The sequence below is a fragment of the Lactuca sativa genome, chromosome 4 (genome assembly GCF_002870075.4).
Source record: "Lactuca sativa cultivar Salinas chromosome 4, Lsat_Salinas_v11, whole genome shotgun sequence".
NCBI lineage: Eukaryota > Viridiplantae > Streptophyta > Magnoliopsida > Asterales > Asteraceae > Lactuca > Lactuca sativa.
Window position 1 is genome coordinate 314,625,078 of NC_056626.2, and position 11,153 is coordinate 314,636,230.

The window sequence follows — 11,153 nt, forward strand, 5'->3', positions numbered from 1 at the left end:
ACTACCAGAAAATCCGATATTTTCTGAAAAGAGTTTATGAAAATGTTTGTGAAGATCCATAAGTATGCTTGTTTGTTTCTATAGTTGTAAAAATTGTTCATTAAACTTGTGTACATTTCGAAACCGTATGTATTGAAAAACCCTAGGAAAACCCGATGTTTTCCTAACACTTTGAATTCCATGTAGTTGTTGTACTATCGCGGCGTGTGAAGTCATTGATTCCAGGCGACGACGGATTATTGCGCATGGTGAATTGCTATAAACACGCATAACATAAACGACCAGTTTACAACTATACTAACGATCCCGTAGGTGTCGTCCGTACTATTCACATAATCCAACCGCCCTAACTTCTTGTTGTCCCACATCTGAAGAGAAAGAGGGCACGAAGACCTCGATAACTCCGTTAGTCGGTTGGGGATAAAAAGAGTGCGAAGGGCCCTTGAACCGACTCGCATTTGAATAACCGACTTTACTAGCAGTACCAAAGGACCCTTGGGGACCAATAGTATAAAAGCCATTGAAAGTCCTTTTACGCTGTGTTGGATCATGTAAGACCCAACAACTCGTAAGGTTGAAGTCTTCGGGCCTAAAGATTAGGTCATCGGGCTAGCTAGGCCCAACAAACAAGATTTTACACTATTGGGCCCAAAGGTGGTGCGTCGACATCTGTGCACTCTCATGTGTGTATTGAATTCCGAAATTTTCCGTGTATGAGTCGAGTTATCGTCGTGTTAGTAGTTTCGGGTTTGTTATTGATTCGAGACCGAATCAATTCGTTTGATAACGATTTTTGGTGTTGTTGTGTAATATAATTCGTCGGTAGTCGCAGTGCTAGTGTTTGATCACAACGGATGTATTGATTTAACATTGCAACTTTTCTGTTACCGCCCCTCTTTCTGTTGTAAATTTACTTTTTCAACCCTTTGAATAAATAAATTTCCGGTTTAGTCCTTAAACCATTTTTCTTGACATTTTAACACCAAAAGTTATTGAGATTGATATTTTTCAGCATATTTTTAGTTGAAAACACTTTTAGTCCTTGAAAATACAGTTTTCTCGGTTGTAAACCCTCTTTTTCGCAATTTTTACACTTTTGGCCCAAATTGGAAATTTTTTGCAACTTTGGTCCTTTTTAATTATGAAAAGCATTTTTAACCTTTGAAAAGGACTCAGAACACTAATAGTCCATTGTTTTACTGAAAAACACAGTTTCAGCCCTCCAAAACAGAAAATTTCGCATATTGGGCCCTATTGGGCCGAAAATGTCATTTTTAGCCCATTAAGCTTGAAATTTATATTTTTAATCCTCCAAATGGATATATTTCCAGAAAATATTTTATTGAAACTGTTTTGACTCCTCTCGTCCATCAGAATTCGTAATATGTCAATTTGGGCCCCTTTAACTTTATTTTTTTAACATTTTGTTTCCAAAAATGAGTTTTTAGCCCAAAGAAGATGTTATCAAGTCACTTAGCAATTTTTCTTGGAATACTTGGTATGTAATAATATAATTTATGCTAGTATCATCTAACATAACATATATCTCGATTTTTAGGGGTTTATGGCTAGATCCAACATCATAATCACACAAAAACACATATATAAGCATAGAAATCATACAAGACATACAAAACACATATAGATCTACACTTTCACTTGTATTCTCCCCCCCCCCACAAAAATTATAAAATAGAAAATAGGGAGTATGAAGCTCACCTTAGGGTGTGGTTTCGGTTTTTGAAGAAAAGATGGAAGAGTTTTGGTGATTTTCGGCCTTAGCAACCCTTTGATGATGATCTCGACTTTGAGATGATTCAAGAAGTGATGATATTTCCTTGAAATCCTCTTGATGCACAAGCAAAATTTCGAGATTTTTGAATGGAGAGGAAGGATGATTTCTTGAGTAATCTAGAGAGAGTTTGTGAGGTGTGTGTGTGTGTTACTCACGGTCGAAACAAGAAGAGGGAGGGAGAGAGAGAGTTGCATGGAGAAATGAGATTAGCATGGATGTTTGAGGGATATCAGCTTGGATAACCACCATATAATAATGAGGTGGCATGCATTAAGTCAACCCTTCTTCTTTTCTTCTTGGATTTGGGCCTTGGGCCGAGAATTTGGATGGAAAAGGAAAGATTTGGGCTTTAATGCCCTCAAGCCCATATAGAAGTTAAGTTGGATGAGTTTTGACCTAAAAGAAATATAACATGATTTTTACACTTTGTTGGGCTAGTTTAGGTTAATCATGGTTCAAAACTTTTAATTTATTTCATTCTAGGCCCAATATGGCCCAAAATGTTGAAATAAATTAATGTGGGTTCAATTAGAGCCCATTTAAGGGTTCTAAGCCCATGGTAGTCAAATTGGAAGCTTATTGGTCCATTGAGTCCAATAAGGAAGTCCTAGTCCAAAATGGACCTATACAAGAACTTCTAGGGTTTCCAATTGCTTGATGACTATTTGTAGTATTTGTATGGTGTATTTGATTGAAGTTTTTTTTTTTTGATGTCATAATAATAGGTATCTCACATGTTCTTAAGTTTTTGATTCAACATCTTACTTAAGTTTAGTGATTACAAGACACAAAATTTCTAGTTGTGACATCATCCCCCCGTTAGAGGGAATTTCGTCCCGAAATTCTGTTTGAAAGTTAGATTTGAGAATGCTAGAGTAGGTGAGGGTACTTTTGCTTCATTTGGTCTTCGTGTTCCCACGTGAATTCTGGCCCACGCTTTGCGTTCCACCGTACTTTCACGATCAGGATGCGACTTTGCTTAGTACGCTTCACCTCCCTATCCATGATTTCAATTGGTTCTTCAACGAACAGGAGATTCTCGTTGATTTCGATTTCGTCAAGGGGAATAACGAGTGTTTCATCTGATAGGCACTTCTTCAGATTAGAGACATGGAACACGGGGTGTACACTGTTTACCTCTGTGGGTAGTTGCAGCCTGTATGCTACCGGACCTATTTGGGCGACGATTTCGAAAGGTCCAATGTATCGTGGGTTCAATTTTCCCCGCTTCCCAAAACGAATAACTCCTTTCCAGGGCGAGACTTTTAACAGTACTCGATCTTCGACTTGAAATTCTAAGGGCTTTCGCCGTTTATCGGCATAGCTCTTTTGTCGGTCGCGCGATGCTTGCAGTCGAGCTCTGATTTGAATGATCTTTTCCGTGGTTTCACGAATGATTTCCGGTCCCGTTAGTGCCTGATCCGACGTGAGTGCTTTTGCTAGCTGGGTGTCACCTACTTCAGCCCAACATAACAGTGATCTACACTTACGCCCGTACAGTGCTTCGAAAGGAGCGACCTTAATGCTTGAATGATAACTGTTATTATACGAGAATTCGACTAAAGGTAGATGGGTATCCCATGACTTCCCAAAGTCTATCACACATGCGCGAAGCATGTCTTCAAGCTTTGACCATCCGTTTGCGGATGATAGGCGGTGCTCATGTCGAGATGAGTTCCTAGTGCCTTGTGGAGAGATTGCCAAAAACGCGAAGTGAATCTACTATCCCTATCCGAGATAATAGACACTGGTACTCCGTGGAGTCTCACGATCTCTCGAATGTACAAAAGTGTCAATCTTTCCATCTTGTAGGATTCTTTTATAGGTAGGAAATGGGCAGACTTCGTCAGTCGGTCGACTATTACCCATATGGTGTCCAGTCCGTCCGACGTCATGGGTAGCTTGGTCATGAAGTCCATAGAAATCCCCTCCCATTTCCACTCAGGGATTACCAATTGCTGTAATAATCCTGAGGGTTTCTGGTACTCCACCTTTACCTTGGCACACGTAAGGCACTTACTAACATAGGTCGCAATTTCCGCTTTCATGTTCGGCCACCAATAGTGTTGTTTAATATCCAAATACATCTTGTCTACACCGGGATGAATGGAGTATCGTGTCTTGTGGGCTTCCTTCATAACAACCTCCTTAAATCGTCCGATTTTAGGGACCAAAATACGGTTCATGAAGTACTATACTCCATTCTCCTTTGCCTATAGGTTCTTCTCCATCCCGCTCAATGCTTCACTTGCTCTATTTTCCATCTTCATGGCCTCTGAATGGACTGCTGCAATTTGAGTGGCCAGATGAGATTGAATGGTTATTAAGAGAATCTTCGCACGACGATTAGAGTACTCCTTCCGACTTAATGCATTAGCTACCACATTGGCCTTGCCTGGGTGGTACTTGATCTCGCACTCATAATCGTTTTGCAATTCAACCCATCTTCGTTGCCTCATGTTCGACTCCTTCTGGTTCAGGATATTTTGGAGACTCTTGTGATCCGTGAAGACGGTGCACTTCGTACCGTAAAGGTAATGCCTCCAAATTTTTAGGGCAAATACTACAGCTCCCAATTCTAGGTCATGGGTCGTATAATTTACTTCGTGTATCTTTAGTTGGCGGGATGCGTATGCTATCACCCTTCCACGTTGCATGAGAACGCAACCGAAGCCCTGATTTGACGCGTCACAGTAGACTACAAAATCTTCCGTTCCTTCAGGTAGAGATAGTACAGGAGCACTACAGAGAGCTTACTTCAAGGTCCGAAACGCAATCTCTTGTTTGTCTGTCCGTTTGATTGGTACGCCCTTTTGCGTAAGCGAGGTAAGTGGCTTGGTGATCTTAGAGAAGTTTTGAATGAATCTCCTATAGTAGCCTGCTAGACCTAAGAATTGACGAATTTCTGTGGGCGTTGTCGGGGTTTCCCATCCTTCCACAGCTTTGACCTTAGAGGTATCCAAATGAATTCCATCTTGGCTAACTACGTGACCTAGGAAGTTCACACTTCGGAGCCAGAACTCACACTTGGAGAGTTTTGCGTATAGCTTCTCCGATCATAGTGTTTCTAGGATTTGTCGGAGATATTGGCCATGCTCTTCTTCGCTTCGAGAATAAACAAGAATATCATCAATGTAGACAATGACAAAGTTGTCGAGGAATGGTCGACAGATTCGGTTCATTAGGTCCATAAATGCTACAGGGGCATTTGTCAGACCGAAGGGCATTACAACAAATTCATAATGTCCGTAGCGGGTTCGGAAAGCGGTTTTTGGAATATCCTCTTCCTGGACTTTGAGTTGGTGGTATCCGGACCGTAGATCTATTTTAGAAAAATAACTAGCTCCTTGGAGCTGGTCGAATAGATCATCGATTTGTGGGAGTGGGTAGCGATTCTTGACAGTGAGTTTATTTAACTCTCTATAATCGATGCACATCCTAAAGGATCTGTCCTTCTTTTTGACAAAGAGCACTGGAGCTCCCCATGGCGAGTAACTAGGTCGGATAAATCCCTTGTCCAGAAGCTCACTGAGTTGGCTGGACAATTCTTGCATTTCAGCAGGAGCCAGCCGATAGGGTGATTTAGCGAGAGAAGTTGCTCCTGGAACAAGGTCGATTCGAAACTCAACCTGTCTCTCTGGGGGTACTCCTGGAAGATCTTCAGGAAACACGTCTGGAAATTCACACGCTACCGGAATATCTTGAATGTTAGTCTCTTCCTTGGTTTTATCCACTATGTGAGCCAGAAATGCCGAATCCTTCTTTCGTAGGTGCTTTTGTACCTTGATGCACGAGATGAGGCGAAGGTTCATGCTAGGTTTGTCTCCGTAAATTACTAGGGTTTCGTGATTTAGGAGACGAAGACGAACGGCCTTCTCATGGCACATATTTTCAGCATGGTGGGGGCTTAGCCAATCCATGGCGATGTTCACATCGAAACTCCTAATCGATACTGGCGTTAGGTCTATTCGAAAGACGTGTTGATTAAGGGCTAGGGTACATCCGATGTAGATTTTCCTAGTGGATTCGGTTTTCCCATTGGCCATTTCCACCGTAAAGGTTTCATTTAGCTTTTGGGGCTGTTGTTTTAATAAATACTTAAACCTATCGCTTACGAAACTTCGCTCCGCTCCGGTGTCAAATAAGATGCATGCATAAGTGTGGTTTAGGGGAAACGTACCGGTAACAACAGAGGGGTCCTGAATAGCCTCACCCTGACCCATGGTCAGCATCCTTCCTGTTCTTCCGTTTCCTGAATTGTTGTTGTTAGGGCAGTCTCGGTGGAAATGCCCCGTCCTTCCACACCCATAGCAGGTGTGGCTAGGTCCTGCATTGCTGCTGCTGGTGATGATGTTGTTGTTGTTGCGATGGTTGTTATTGTTGTTTCCCTGATTTTGGTTTTGGGGAGGGTAAGTCCTGCAGTACCTTGCAGTGTGTCCCCTTCGATTGCAACTGTGCACTGAAAATCCTTGCATTCTCCATTATGATGGAGACTACACTTATTGCACTTGCGAAGATTACCGGAATAAGGTCTTGAAGAATTTGAAGCAGTTGAGGCTGGAGCATGTGGTGCGGCTGGAACCGGTACGGTGATAGCGTTAACCGTCACTGTCTGCTGCTTTTTAGAGGTCTCGGGGCCCTGGCGCCCCTTCCTCTTATTGTTCTTTCCCTTCTTGCCATCACCTTCCTTCTTTTTCTCAGCCTCCACTGGCTTCTCGCCCTTCTTGTTGTTATGGTCATACAACTTCTTTGCCAATCTTTTTGCACTGTCAAATGTTTCGGGGTTTGTAGCTATCACATTCCCTTGAATTGGTGATGTTAGTCCCCAGATGAATCGCTCAATCTTCTTTCCTTCCGAGGTGATCATACCCGGGCACAACAGAGACAGTTCACTAAATCTTGATATGTAGGCATCGATATTCGCATTCTGCACAGTGAGGTTCCATAGCTCTTGCTCTATCTTCTGTATCTCCCCTCGTGGGCAGTACTCAGCCATTAACATTTCTTTCATCTCTGCCCACGGCATAGAGTTGGCTACAGGGAGCGTCATGGCTTCCACATGTCCGTTCCACCAGGTGAGTGCTTGATCCACAAAAGTGCAGGCCACGAACTTCACTTTCATCTGCTCAGGGCAATCGCATATCTCGAATACCGACTCCACCTTTTCGATCCATCACTTCAGGGCGATCACTCCTCCAGTGCCGTTAAAAGTTCGGGGTTTGGCGTTTGTGAAGTCCTTGTAGGTACATGTTTTGGTGGGTCATTGATTCATTCCGTTGTTCGAACTTTCGGCTCCTTGCCCATTGACTCCTCCATTGTTCCCTTGATGAATTTGCGCAATTGCTACAGTGACCGCAACAGATACAGTTGCCTGGAACGCGGCTGAGTCTACTTCGGGTGGAGTTGGTCCTGGGTTTCCGCGAGTAGGTCGGCGAGGCATCTTCTTGTCACGAAACGGAAAGATGTTGAGTGTTCGTGGTTTCCGTGAGGTTGTGGTCCTACTGACTAGGTGTATGGCACGAACTTAAGTACTTCTATCATTTTGCATACAATCATAGATTCGCAACACATAGCAAAACATGTAAGAGTTCACTAATATCATCCTATGCCTCTTCCACGATTGCAAACTAAACAGACGTTCTCTTTTTGGTGATAAAGGGGTATAGTTTTAGGTTCCTTAGCTATCACGATCTCATCAGAACGTGTGTTAGTTATACTTTGGAGAGAATGTAGTTGATCAGGCTACATCCACTCCTTGGTACCACTAAGAACAGTCCTGAATTAACCGAGATGCTAGCGTTCTTTTGTTTGGTTCGGTGTTATGTTCTTATTCTTAATGCAAGCAAGGGTGTTTTATTTACTCGTTTTGTTCAGAGTTATGTTAGTCCCTCTTTGTGGTTTATAGTTGCATACGAATGTGTGGCTAGATATGCTAGTTCACTATAAACAAAGCTCTGATACCAACCTGTCACACCCCCGAACCAGACGGCGGAAATGTCCGAGGGCTGTCGTGACTTAATTGAATACCATAACATTGAATATATATGAAACAAAACATCATTCGTCACCATGCATTAATATAGTAAAACTGATAAAGTTTACACAAAGTACATTGTTTTAGCATTACATTCCCAAAAATAAATTGTTCGGTTCATAGATAAACATCTGCAAGCCATCACTGAGTACATTTTCCTTCGGTTTACTTGTTACCTGAGAATACAAGTATTTTGAAAAACGTCAACATATGAAATGTTGGTGAGTTCATAAGCGGTATTTGAAAAGCAACGTTTTGTATTGGTTTGGAAAACTACCAGAAATTCCGATATTTTCTGAAAAGAGTTTATTAAAAAGTTTGTGAAGATCCATAAGTATGCTTGTTTGTTTCTATAGTTGTAAAAATTGTTCATTAAACTTGTGTACATTTCGAAACCGTATGTATTGAAAAACCCTAGGAAAACCCGATGTTTTCCTAACACTTTGAATTCCATGTAGTTGTTGTACTATCGCGGCGTGTGAAGTCATTGATTCCAGGCGACGTCGGATTATTGCGCATGGTGAATTGCTATAAACACGCGTTACACAAACGACCAGTTTACAACTATACTAACGATCCCGTAGGCGTCGTCCGTACTATTCACGTAATCCAACCGCCCTGACTTCTTGTAGTCCCACATCCGAAGAGAAAGAGGGCACGAAGACCTCGATAACTCCGTTAGTCGGTTGGGAATAAAAAGAGTGCGAAGGGCCCTTGACCCGAATCGCATTTGAATAACCGACTTTACTAGCAGTACCAAAGGACGCTTGGGGACCAATAGTATAAAAGCCATTAAAAGTCCTTTTACGCTGTGTTGGATCATGTAAGACCCAACAACTCGTAAGGTTGAAGTCTTCGGGCCTAAAGATCAGGTCATCGGGCTAGCTAGGCCCAACAAACAAGATTTTACACTTTTGGGCCCAAAGGTGGTGCGGTGACGTCTGTGCACTCTCACGTGTGTATTGAATTCCCAAATTTTCCGTGTATGAGTCGAGTTATCGTCGTGTTAGTAGTTTCGGGTTTGTTATTGATTCGAGACCGAATCAATTCGTTTGATAACGATTTTTGGTGTTGTTGTGTAATATAATTCGTCGGTAGTCGCAGTGCCAGTGTTTGATCACAACGGATGTATTGAATTAACATTGCAACTTTTCTGTTACAGCCCCTCTTTCTGTTGTAAATTTACTTTTTCAACCCTTTGTATAAATAAATTTTCGGTTTAGTCCTTAAACCATTTTTCTTGACATTTTAACACCAAAACTTATTGAGATTGATATTTTTCAGCATATTTTTAATTGAAAACAGTTTTAGTCCTTGAGAATACAGGTTTCTCGGTTGTAACCCCTCTTTTTTGCAATTTTTACACTTTTGGCCCAAATTGGAAAATTTTTGCAACTTTGGTCCTTTTTAATTATGAAAAGCATTTTTAACCTTTGAAAAGGACTCAGAACACTAATAGTCCACTGTTTTACCGAAAAACACAGTTTTAGCCCTCCAAAACATAAAATTTCGCATATTGGGCCCTATTGGGCCAAAAATGTCATTTTTAGCCCATTAAGCTTGAAATTTATATTTTTAATCCTCCAAATGGATATATTTCCAGAAAATATTTTATTGAAACTGTTCGAGGAGTGGCATAGCCTGATCAACTTTTCTTGGAATACTTGGTATGTAATAATATAATTTATGCTAGTATCATCTAACATAACATATATCTCGATTTTTAAGGGTTTATGGCTAGATCCAACATCATAATCACACAAAAACACACATATAAGCATAGAAATCATACAAGACATACAAAACACATATAGATCTACACTTTCACTTGTATTCCCCCCCCCCCACAAATCTTATAAAACAGAAAATAGGGAGTATGAAGCTCACCCTAGGGTGTGGTTTCGGTTTTTGAAGAAAAGATGGAAGAGAGTTTGGTGATTTTCGGCCTTAGCAACCCTTTGATGATGATCTCAACTTTGAGATGATTCAAGAAGTGATGATATATCCTTGAAATCCTCTTGATGCACAAGCAAAATTTCGAGATTTTTGAATGGAGAGGAAGGATGATTTCTTGAGTAATCTAGAGAGAGTTTGTGAGGTGTGTGTGTGTGTTACTCACGGACGAAACAAGAAGAAGGAGGAAGAGAGAGAGTTGCATGGAGAAATGAGATTAGCATGGATGTTTGAGGGATATTAGCTTGGATAACTACCATATAATAATGAGGTGGCGTGCATTAAGTCAACCCTTCTTCTTTTCTTCTTGGATTTGGGCCTTGGGCCGAGAATTTGGATGGAAAAGGAAAGATTTGGGCTTTAATGCCCTCAAGCCCATATAGAAGCTAAGTTGGATGAGTTTTGACCTAAAAGAAATATAACATGATTTTTACACTTTGTTGGGCTAGTTTAGGTTAATCATGGTTCAAAACTTTTAATTTATTTCATTCTAGGCCCAATATGGCCCAAAATGTTGAAATAAATTAATGTGGGTTCAATTAGAGCCCATTTAAGGGTTCTAAGCCCATGATAGTCAAATTGGAAGCTTATTGGTCCATTGAGTCCAATAAGGAAGTCCTAGTCCAAAATGGACCTAAACAAGAACTTCTAGGGTTTCCAATTGCTTGATGACTATTTGTATTATTTGTATGATGTATTTGATTGAAGTTTTTTTTGATGTCATAATAATAGGTATCTCACATGTTCTTAAGTTTTTGATTCAACATCTTACTTAAGTTTAGTGATTACAAGACACAAAATTTCTAGTTGTGACAGAGAGGGCAATGACTCCACCAGTCCCTTTGAATGACTTTGGCTTGGAGTTAGTGAAGTCCTTGTAGGAGCACTCTCTTGGGCGCACATGGATTTCACCTTAAGTAGAATGAAACAAAGTTCCACCTCCGCTGGTACCGGTGGAGTGATACTGAGCAAAGGTTGTTGCCACAGCCACAACTACTGCATGATTCAGGGTCGCTGTATCGATTACTGGAGGAGGTGGTGGTGGAGGTGGAGGATTATGCCTTGTTGATTTACGAGGAGGAATCCTCAACTATAAGTTTACAAAGAAGAACGTGATAGTTAGAATCACTTATAAGCTTAGTGAGAGTGATCCACGGGTTAAATCGCCATAGTCCAACAGTTGAATGAGTGTATGTTTTGAAATAGAAGTATAGTTGAAGAGTAGAGAAACACAAGAGTACATATTTTTCCAACATATTAGATAACTGTCAATATTACTGGTATTATTAATGTAACAAGTTTGGGGAAAAATTACCTAATAATACGTCTTACATCAAACCATAAGGGGAAAAGGTTGACAGTTTTAGAAGT